Raw genomic sequence first — 8,613 nt, 5'->3', positions numbered from 1 at the left:
TATCGTTTGTCCGAAATCGACCGAACACAGAAAACTCGAATGAACTTTTGAAAACCCCAAACCGTGCAAAAATCGTTCAATCTTCTTAAGCAACCGACCAGGCGCCAAGAAAACCCCAGAAAGCCAACGGAACCGATTCAATTCAACTCTCGAACGAAACACGCATACGTATAAAATATACACAAACAGAAATATACACATACGGGCGCTCTCAGTGAATCGTAATTAGCCGGTATATATGTACATATGTTTTGCGTTTGCTTTGTCACGGTTCTTTGCCTACTGCCGTCTCGCTTTGACCTTATGCCCGGCAGAGTGGCCATCTCCCTCGCACTCTCTCCGCGAGGGTATTTTATAGTTTTGAAACGATCATGCGGGCGTGTGTGAAAATGTGCGAGCGGTACGGTGCTTTCTGTGACTTTCTGATCGCCTGTTACTCACATGGATCACTTTATCGATTTTACGAAGAAGCGAATCGATTTTTTTTTGGTTTTGTGATCTCGAAATCGGAATCATTCCGCCAGATGATCGTGTCGCGTTTCGTCGCGTAAATGGCTTTTTTCAGTGCGAAGCAAAAATCGTGCGATACAATGGAGAGGAGGCAAATTACCGCAAAAGAGCATCACCAGAGCGATCGGTATGTACATGTGTAGTATTGTAGTGGTAGAAAAAATACTTACTGATCGGGGTTTAAAAAAAAAAAAGAAAAAAAATGTACTTGGAGATGCCGGGGATTGAACCCGGGGCCTCTCACATGCAAAGCGAGCGCTCTACCACTGAGCTACATCCCCCATGTTCAACGGGCCAGCCAAATGCCCATACGAAACAAAGCGACTGGTGGTTGGTAGGCAAACAGAAATGAAATTGTGACGTAGTGAATGAATGTTTGTTTTTGTATAATCGCAAAGGTTGCAAATTAAGTGCAATTGTTTTTGCATTTGCAAATAAATAAATAATATAAGAGGTCTTAATGCAATTTTTAGGTAAATCTGAAAGGCAAATCTGCTGTCAATGGTGAAATGAAATACATTGACATAACTTTGAGAGTTAATTTGTTCTACCTTAAGCAATGATTAAAATGACAATATTATTGGTAGTTAAATTGCTTTAAAATATTTTTTTTATTAAGTGAATAACTTAAAATATGTGCCAAGGGAAAAATAATTTAAATTACTTTAAAAACGATTTCCTTTTTTTCTGTTTTTGCTTCCAATGCTTCTTTATTTTACTTGAGATATTTATTCCCAGGATCAAAACCACCCCTTTTTATCCTTTTCTTCCTGTTACCTCATGCATTAATCGCCCAACCTTGTCGCCAGTGCAAAATGCATTTTGGTCCGGCAGTTTCACATCGGGGATGTAGCTCAGTGGTAGAGCGCTCGCTTTGCATGTGAGAGGCCCCGGGTTCAATCCCCGGCATCTCCAAGTACATTTTTTTTCTTTTTTATTTTTTCATGTGTTTTATATTTTTTGGCTTCTCAATGCGTTTAGATCTGTGTGTGGGCCTTGGCCAGAAAGACTTGATTTATGCGCAACGAGGCGGCAATAATGAATTATTTATGCCGATTTACGGCTGCCAGGCAGGTCTGCATGTCAATTGGCAGAAACACACTATATAGTGAGATATTTTGGGGGACTAGTGGATGGGGAGTCCGAAAACTTGAACGATTCTCTTGGCCAGTGTTTGACTTTTGGCAGCATTTAAGCCCAAGTCGTAGCCGCAGTGCAGTCAAGTGGTTAAAGTGTGTATACCCAGAACCAGAAATTGGCTTGTTCTCACTTTAGCAACATTTGCTCACTGGAAATTAAAATTAAATTTTGCATGAGCCCGAACAGCAGCAGCAGAACCAGCTTAAATATTGGCCAGGCCCCTTTGGACAGGCAATTGATTTTGTTGCGGTCGAAATGGGGGAAAAGATTCCAAAGATTTTGACATGTTCCTTGGACGCATCCATCTTGAGCCATCAATTAGCAAGGAGCATAGGGGAAAAATTAAAAGTATTAAATCCGAAATGCTAGATGCTAAATCAGAAATGCCAAATCCCAACGCCCAAAAACACAAGTCGCATAAATAAGATTATGCCAGGTCTCGTGTTGGATTGAAATTAATTACCATAACGACGTCTGCTCGTGTCAGTGTGTGGGATTTATTTGCCGGCAATAAATATTTTATAACAGAGCTCAAGTGTGCTAGGCCCTGATGGACTTGAAGGCATAATTTGAATTTCGAATTTGGATTTGAATTTGAATAAAAGAAAATCCAAATCGAAATTGTCACACAGAATTTATGTAATTGCATAAACACCGCAAGGACACTCGCACACACGTGTTTTCGCATCGAGAGTGTCCTGTCTCGAAAGGCCTCGATTCGGTTGCTTTCGGTCTGCCTTACTGCTAAATAATTGAGGCAACAAACTAAACAAATGACACAACCTCAATTTCATGACGTTCTTTGGGAGGGGTGCAGGGAAAAGGGTGTGCCATCTACTCAGGTTTTCCTCCGGAAAAGCAGAGTCTGGCTTTATTTGGGCGTCATATTCAAGTTATCGATTTCATGCATTTTGAATTCAGAATTGAAACCCAAGCTGTTGTAATAATAATTCAAGTTAGGCGGTTAAACTATAAGAAATCATTTTTTGTACCTCTTTGATATTTTTATTTAATTAAGAAATTATCAGAATTAAAGTGAACAAGGCGTTTGAACGTGCTTCGTTTGAATTCGCCCTGCTCTGATCTTTTTTACCCTAGTGATTTCTGTGGCCTCCCTCTTCATCAGATTTTTCATAAAAGCTTTTGGAAGTCGTCTGCTGCCAAATAAACTATATGAAGTAGGAAACACATTAAATCTACCAAATTAAAGCCCAACCACACCTAAGGTTAATACGTTTATGCACCCAGTTGTATTACGGTTTAATCCTGCACTTCTGTGCCACTTGCGTTAATCGCATGACCCTACCCCCAAAACAGATCTGTAATTAGGGAACCACAAGGCCTCGATAAGAAATTGTAAATGCAGTGGTAGGACCTTGGACATGCGAGACCTAAGGCCCTAAGACCCTAACTTAATCACATTAAACGGTCATTTAAAATTCTCTTTCTCGCATATATCGGCAGTATACTGAATGCCAGTATATCCTCATCAACATCATCATCATTATCAGCAGGACGAGTATCAATGTCGGGGGTTTTTGCGAAAGTGAAAAACCAATGCATATTTCCGGTGCAAAGGCGACAGGGCGAGTGTTTTCGACCCAAGGATGGCGACTAAAGGACATCTGCTTTTGTCTCCGTCCGTCTGTCTGTCTGTTTGTGCGTATATGTATGCGGTAAATTAATAATGCATTCGATATCGAAGCCACTTTGCATTCAAATTCAATTGTGCATGCGTGCAAATTCAATTCCCCAAAGCCCAAAAGCATAAACTAAATTATATTGCTGCAAATTTAAATGCGTAACTATTTTCGTTGGCCTCGTATTGTTGATGCTGCTGTTGTTGTTGTTGGAAACTGGGGGGCACATGACAATTGCAATTGCAAGTGTCAAAAAAGGAAGCGGCATTGCCTAAGCCAAAAGACCCCCCTACCCCATACTCATCCCCCCTTAAATACAACCAACACAACCCAAACCTACGACACAATCACGTTTCAATTAACAGCCATGGCCCGGACTGTACCCTATAGCATACCGTACTGTACTGGCCATTCGGTGCTGGCCATATTCGTATGTAAAACACGCACGCAACGGCTGCTCATCGGGCAGGGCTTAATGGCCAGAGACCAGAGTCCTGGACATCATAATTCCGGCCACAATTCCCAAACACCGCAAACACATGGGGGGTGAAGGGCGAAGGGTTGGTAAGGGGTGATGCAGGGTGGTATGGTGCACTCGACCGGCCAAAGTTCTATGGGGCGCATGAACTAATTACGTTAATATGCGACAACGTTTTCATAGGCGAAAAATGTTGGCTGCACTGCGGGTGCTCTACACTCAACGAATCTTATTACTTAAGATTGCCAATTAGTCTTTATAAATTGGTTTAGAAAGCCAATGCTGATTAACAGACATTTAAGTGGGAGTTTAAAACCAGAACAGTTTACAAAATATTTTAATTTTTCATCACATTTTGTTAATACTTTCAGTAAGTGGAGATGATGAATACAATAAATATTTATTATTATAAATACTCTCGAACTTTTTAAGATTTATAAATTTCTTTTGTCTTTAAGAATTATGTTGGTAATATTTTCGATCATTTTGGTTGTTTTAGAAATATTTATTATGTGAATATAAAATAATTTTTATTATTTTGATTGTTTGTGACTTAAGGGACTTCTGGGAAAGCAATGCTTCTCTAATCAATTCATCATCATATCCACCGAGTTGCGCAGCCCAAAGATCCAACATTGCTCCTAAATTATAGCTTGAAAATATTTTTTCCCCCTTCAAAACATTGATATTATCGAATCAATATAGTGAAATTATAATTTCAATAATTATTGAAAATATCGATAGTTTTAAAGGTCTATCTATTGGTTGCTCTATTCCCAATTTAAATATATTTGCATTATATCACAAATTGGTCAAGTGTACCGAATGGGGTGGGGGGCAAAGGTTAGGTGGTGGTGCATGTGCAATTGGATAACAGAGGGTGGTGTAAATGAGTGAGGCAACGAACAGGAGGCACTCGAGGTATGCCCGATTGGTTCTCGAAGGCCGAACTTGCTGAGTTATCCAAGGCGAACGAAAGTCTAGGATTGGTATTCCCCGAAAACAAAACCATTACGAGGCTAACAAGTGACTGCTGTGCATCAACTGTCAGTGGGGGAATAGAGCAGCCACATCGCTGCGATCCAAATGCCCCCATCCGCTGGAGAAGCTGCAACTGTTTGGATGCCGGGCTATTAAGAATGCCAACACAACGGACCCGGATGAGCGGACGTAGACCAGTTGCGTACGTGTTGAACGTCGGTTATCATACCTGCTGTAGAACACACTAAGCCCGGCAGCATTACCGAGCTCCCGATATCCCAGCCCCGCGGCTATATGGCTATATGGCTATAAAGCCCAGTCCAATCCAAACCCAACCACCCCCCGCGTGTGTGCATTCATAAATAAGACATCCAACGAGGCAGCCTCAGCAGGGAGCACCAACTCCAGCCTGACCTGTCCATCCAGGTTAACAGGGGGGACCTCATACCGCATCTCGCACAGGCACTGGAAAAAATATTATTATAATTATATAATATTTTAAATTATAATTTATAGGTTTAGACATCATAATTATTTGGTTGTCCTAATTAAAACCAAGTACAAATTGAAAGAGTAGATACCTTTCCAGTACAAAATATGATAGTTCCACAATTAAAAAAAAACACTTTTTTATTAAATCTGTTATTAATTAAAATTTTATTTTTTATGTTGATTTAATTATGAATAATCGTTTAATTACCTTCCAACTTAAAACGGAGTTTGTATTGTATAGGAATCTGTATAGTACATGACTCTGTATCGAATCGAATAAGAATATATGTCGTATAAGAATATCGTATAAGAATCTGCATCGTATAGGTATTTGCAACGTATAGGAATCTGCATCGTATAATAATCTGCAACGTGTAATAAACTTTTCTCAGTGGAACTTCTCCCTGGGCGCACACACATTCGATCACTCGCTCACGTACGCTCCGAAAGTCCTGCGGCCCCTCTGTTCTGTTCTCTCGTGTGGCAAAGGGACGACTGGCAGGACGACGGGAAGTGGACAGATGGATGCTGCTCCTGCTGTTGACAGTGCCTGCTGTCATTCATTCATTAATGCATTTTCCTGATTTCCACTCATTTAACTCTATAGATTTTTCATTTTGCCTATTACGAGCCAGGACATCAGGACACCAGGGTCAGGTTCTGGACGGGAAATAGAAAAGAGGATGGGATGATGGTGGGGGGATGGGGACTTGGCTGTCGGCTCTCGCATGTCCTGACCTCTTTGGCCTGCCCTGTTGGTTTTGTCCTGGCCCCGGGAGCCATGCTTCATTTACTTTGTTGTCGGTGGCCATTAGTTTTGACGCACTTTGGACCAGGTCTCCACCTGCTGGCCACTGGGATGCTGATGCTGATGTGGATGGTGAAGGTGGGGGAATGGGAATGCTTCCCCCTGCCTGGAGGCAAAATCCCGGCCGGCATTGTGGGGTTAAGTGGGCTGTGCAGGGGATGAGCATAATGGATTGACAGGCTTCGTTAGCAGCAGCTGAGCTGAGGTCAATCAAATCGCAGGCAAACTTTCGAATATATCAATGTAAATCAGCAATCGATTGCGGATGCACATCGTAATCGATAGAAAGTAAACCTATTTCCGGGGAAAAGTTTGCATAACTTTTGCAAAGCGAAAAAGGGGGAAAAATTTAATCGAGAATTATACATTCTACTTAGAAATAGGATTAATTAAATCCATTAAATAGGGATAAGAGATAAGCTTTAATGTCCTATTTAAGGTTTTTGGATATCTAGTTCAAAAAAGTCTGCCACAAAGTATTTACTGTTAACCCATTTGCATTTCGATAAACTCCTTTGATTTGAATTTAACTCAATCAATCGAAAGGTAAGCAAATCCGAAGTGAAGTTCCATCACCGCAATATTCCCTGTTTTTCTCTGTTTTTCAACACCCTACGTTATCCCTAGACCACTCCCTGATATCCTTTGGCCATTCCACCTGGCTCAAGTGTCGCTTTTTTTGTCGCTTTCCTTGGGCAAACACAGACGACACTTCTTCAGCTTCAGCTGCGTTTTATCTGCTTCCCGATTTTCCGAGCGTTTAGGCAACAATAACAGCAATGGCAGTAAGAGGAGGTCGAGTAAACAAAAGTCCGAATTGGGAGGGATCCAGGGATCCACAGAGATGGCCAGGTAATATTTAAAAAGTATAAAAATGTAATATAACAATTCATTAATTATTTCAATTAATTAATTTTAATTATAATTTATTTAATTATGTCTAAGGATTTTATTTATATATGTTTAAATTCTTAAAAAAGAGACATTGTAAAACAATTAAAACAAAGATATCAGATATTTTAAAAGGGTTTTAAAAATTAATAAGAACATTTTCAAGGGACAACATAAAGTTTTAAAAAATAAAATTCTTAATTTGGTAATTTAATATAATTTATTTATATTGAGCGCTGTTGAAAATATAACACGAACATTCGAAAGCTATTTAAATATCGCTTTGAGTTTAAATTATTTTTTGGTTAGCTTACTATCTTGGAAATGAATGCGATTTATCTGGAAAAAAGCTCAGTCGTCCAGCTCTGCCTCCCACTTTCACCTTTCTCCAGCCGCTGTCCGCACTAAATGACGCTCGAGGGCAACGACAAGGACTCGACTCAGTTGGCGACTCTGCCAGCGTCGAAAAGTCAAAAGGCCACGACTTGGTCTAAACTGACTTTGGCTTTTCAGGTATAATTAATCTTGTTTAGGTCTTGTTGTTGCCCGACTGCTCGACTGTCTGTCTGTCTGTCACCCAGGGCTCCTGTTTGTTTGTCTTTTCATTCGGCCAGCTCCTTGAAACAGGACATCCCTCTACCGTAACCCTCGGTAATGTATTTAGAACGAGTTTAATTTGCTCGCCAGCACATTTTTCTCCTTTCGCCAGAGAGAAAGGGAAAGAAAGGGGGTTCCTGGGCCAGGTTAACTATTAATTTTCGGCCCCTGAGCAAGATTAACGAGTGCATGATTGCCTCAAATTGTCTAGGAAAATGGGGGGATTGGAAAAGGGGGTGGCGAAAGTGCCAGTGGGTGGTGGCTTAATGCCCAAATTCATGGCATTCTTCAAGGCGCTGCCGGCGACCCTAGACCGAAATTTATTTTCGTCCATTGCAATTTTGTCGCCATTCTCGAGTTGATTTTTATTTTGTTTTTCTCGTGGGTTAAGGGTATGGGTTAAAGGTCCTTCGCCTTCTCCTTACTTTGCCACTGCAACTTCTTCAGCCTTAGCTTTAGATTCTTCTTTTTCATTATTCTTTTACTTCCACCCGCTGGGCGGTGGTAATTAATTTTGTTGCATGTCACAGCTGCTCGGTGAATTTATTTTGTTTACAGTTTAGCCAGATAATTGCAGTTCAGTTTGCTTTGCACAGTTTGGGAATCGTTTTATCAAATAATTATAATAGAGCAATTTAATTTCGATTTTTATGGTCTCGTAATTAATTTAGATTTTAAATTTATAAATAATTCACGAATAATTTATTTAAGTAGATTGGAAATTATTAAGTTCATTTTGTTATTAGGTGAAATATAATAATGTATTTATTGAGATTTGTTTTGGTTTTATATTAATAGCAAAATTTACGTTAATGAAATATTTACCTTTTTAGTTTTAAAAAAGGTTTCTATGCTTCTAAAGAAAATCTAAACATTGATAATTATTTTTCTTCAATCAATTTTCTGTTGATTTTCCTTCAGTGCACCTACAGAAAGTCGATCAAAACAATTATTTCCCAAAAATACCAGATGCTTTTGCAGTTTGGAAATCATTTTGTCAAATCATTCGAGAATACTTCATCTGTTTCTGGTTTACATTTCCATCATGTTGGTCTTGCATCCAAAGAAGATATATT

At 39.8% G+C, this 8,613-nt stretch overlaps 2 non-coding genes across 2 annotated transcripts; one reads left to right on the top strand and one right to left on the bottom strand.

Annotated features, from left to right (window-relative positions):
* Positions 1 to 719: 719 nt before the first annotated feature.
* On the bottom strand, positions 720 to 791 carry TRNAA-UGC (transfer RNA alanine (anticodon UGC)). Its single transcript has one exon. It is a non-coding gene; the product is annotated as a tRNA-Ala (tRNA).
* Positions 792 to 1,353: 562 nt separating this feature from the next.
* On the top strand, positions 1,354 to 1,425 carry TRNAA-UGC (transfer RNA alanine (anticodon UGC)). Its single transcript has one exon. It is a non-coding gene; the product is annotated as a tRNA-Ala (tRNA).
* Positions 1,426 to 8,613: the final 7,188 nt, after the last annotated feature.

This window comes from Drosophila takahashii, chromosome 2R (genome assembly GCF_030179915.1).
Source record: "Drosophila takahashii strain IR98-3 E-12201 chromosome 2R, DtakHiC1v2, whole genome shotgun sequence".
In the NCBI taxonomy this organism is placed as follows: domain Eukaryota; kingdom Metazoa; phylum Arthropoda; class Insecta; order Diptera; family Drosophilidae; genus Drosophila; species Drosophila takahashii.
This window is presented reverse-complemented; position numbering and strand designations above follow the sequence as displayed.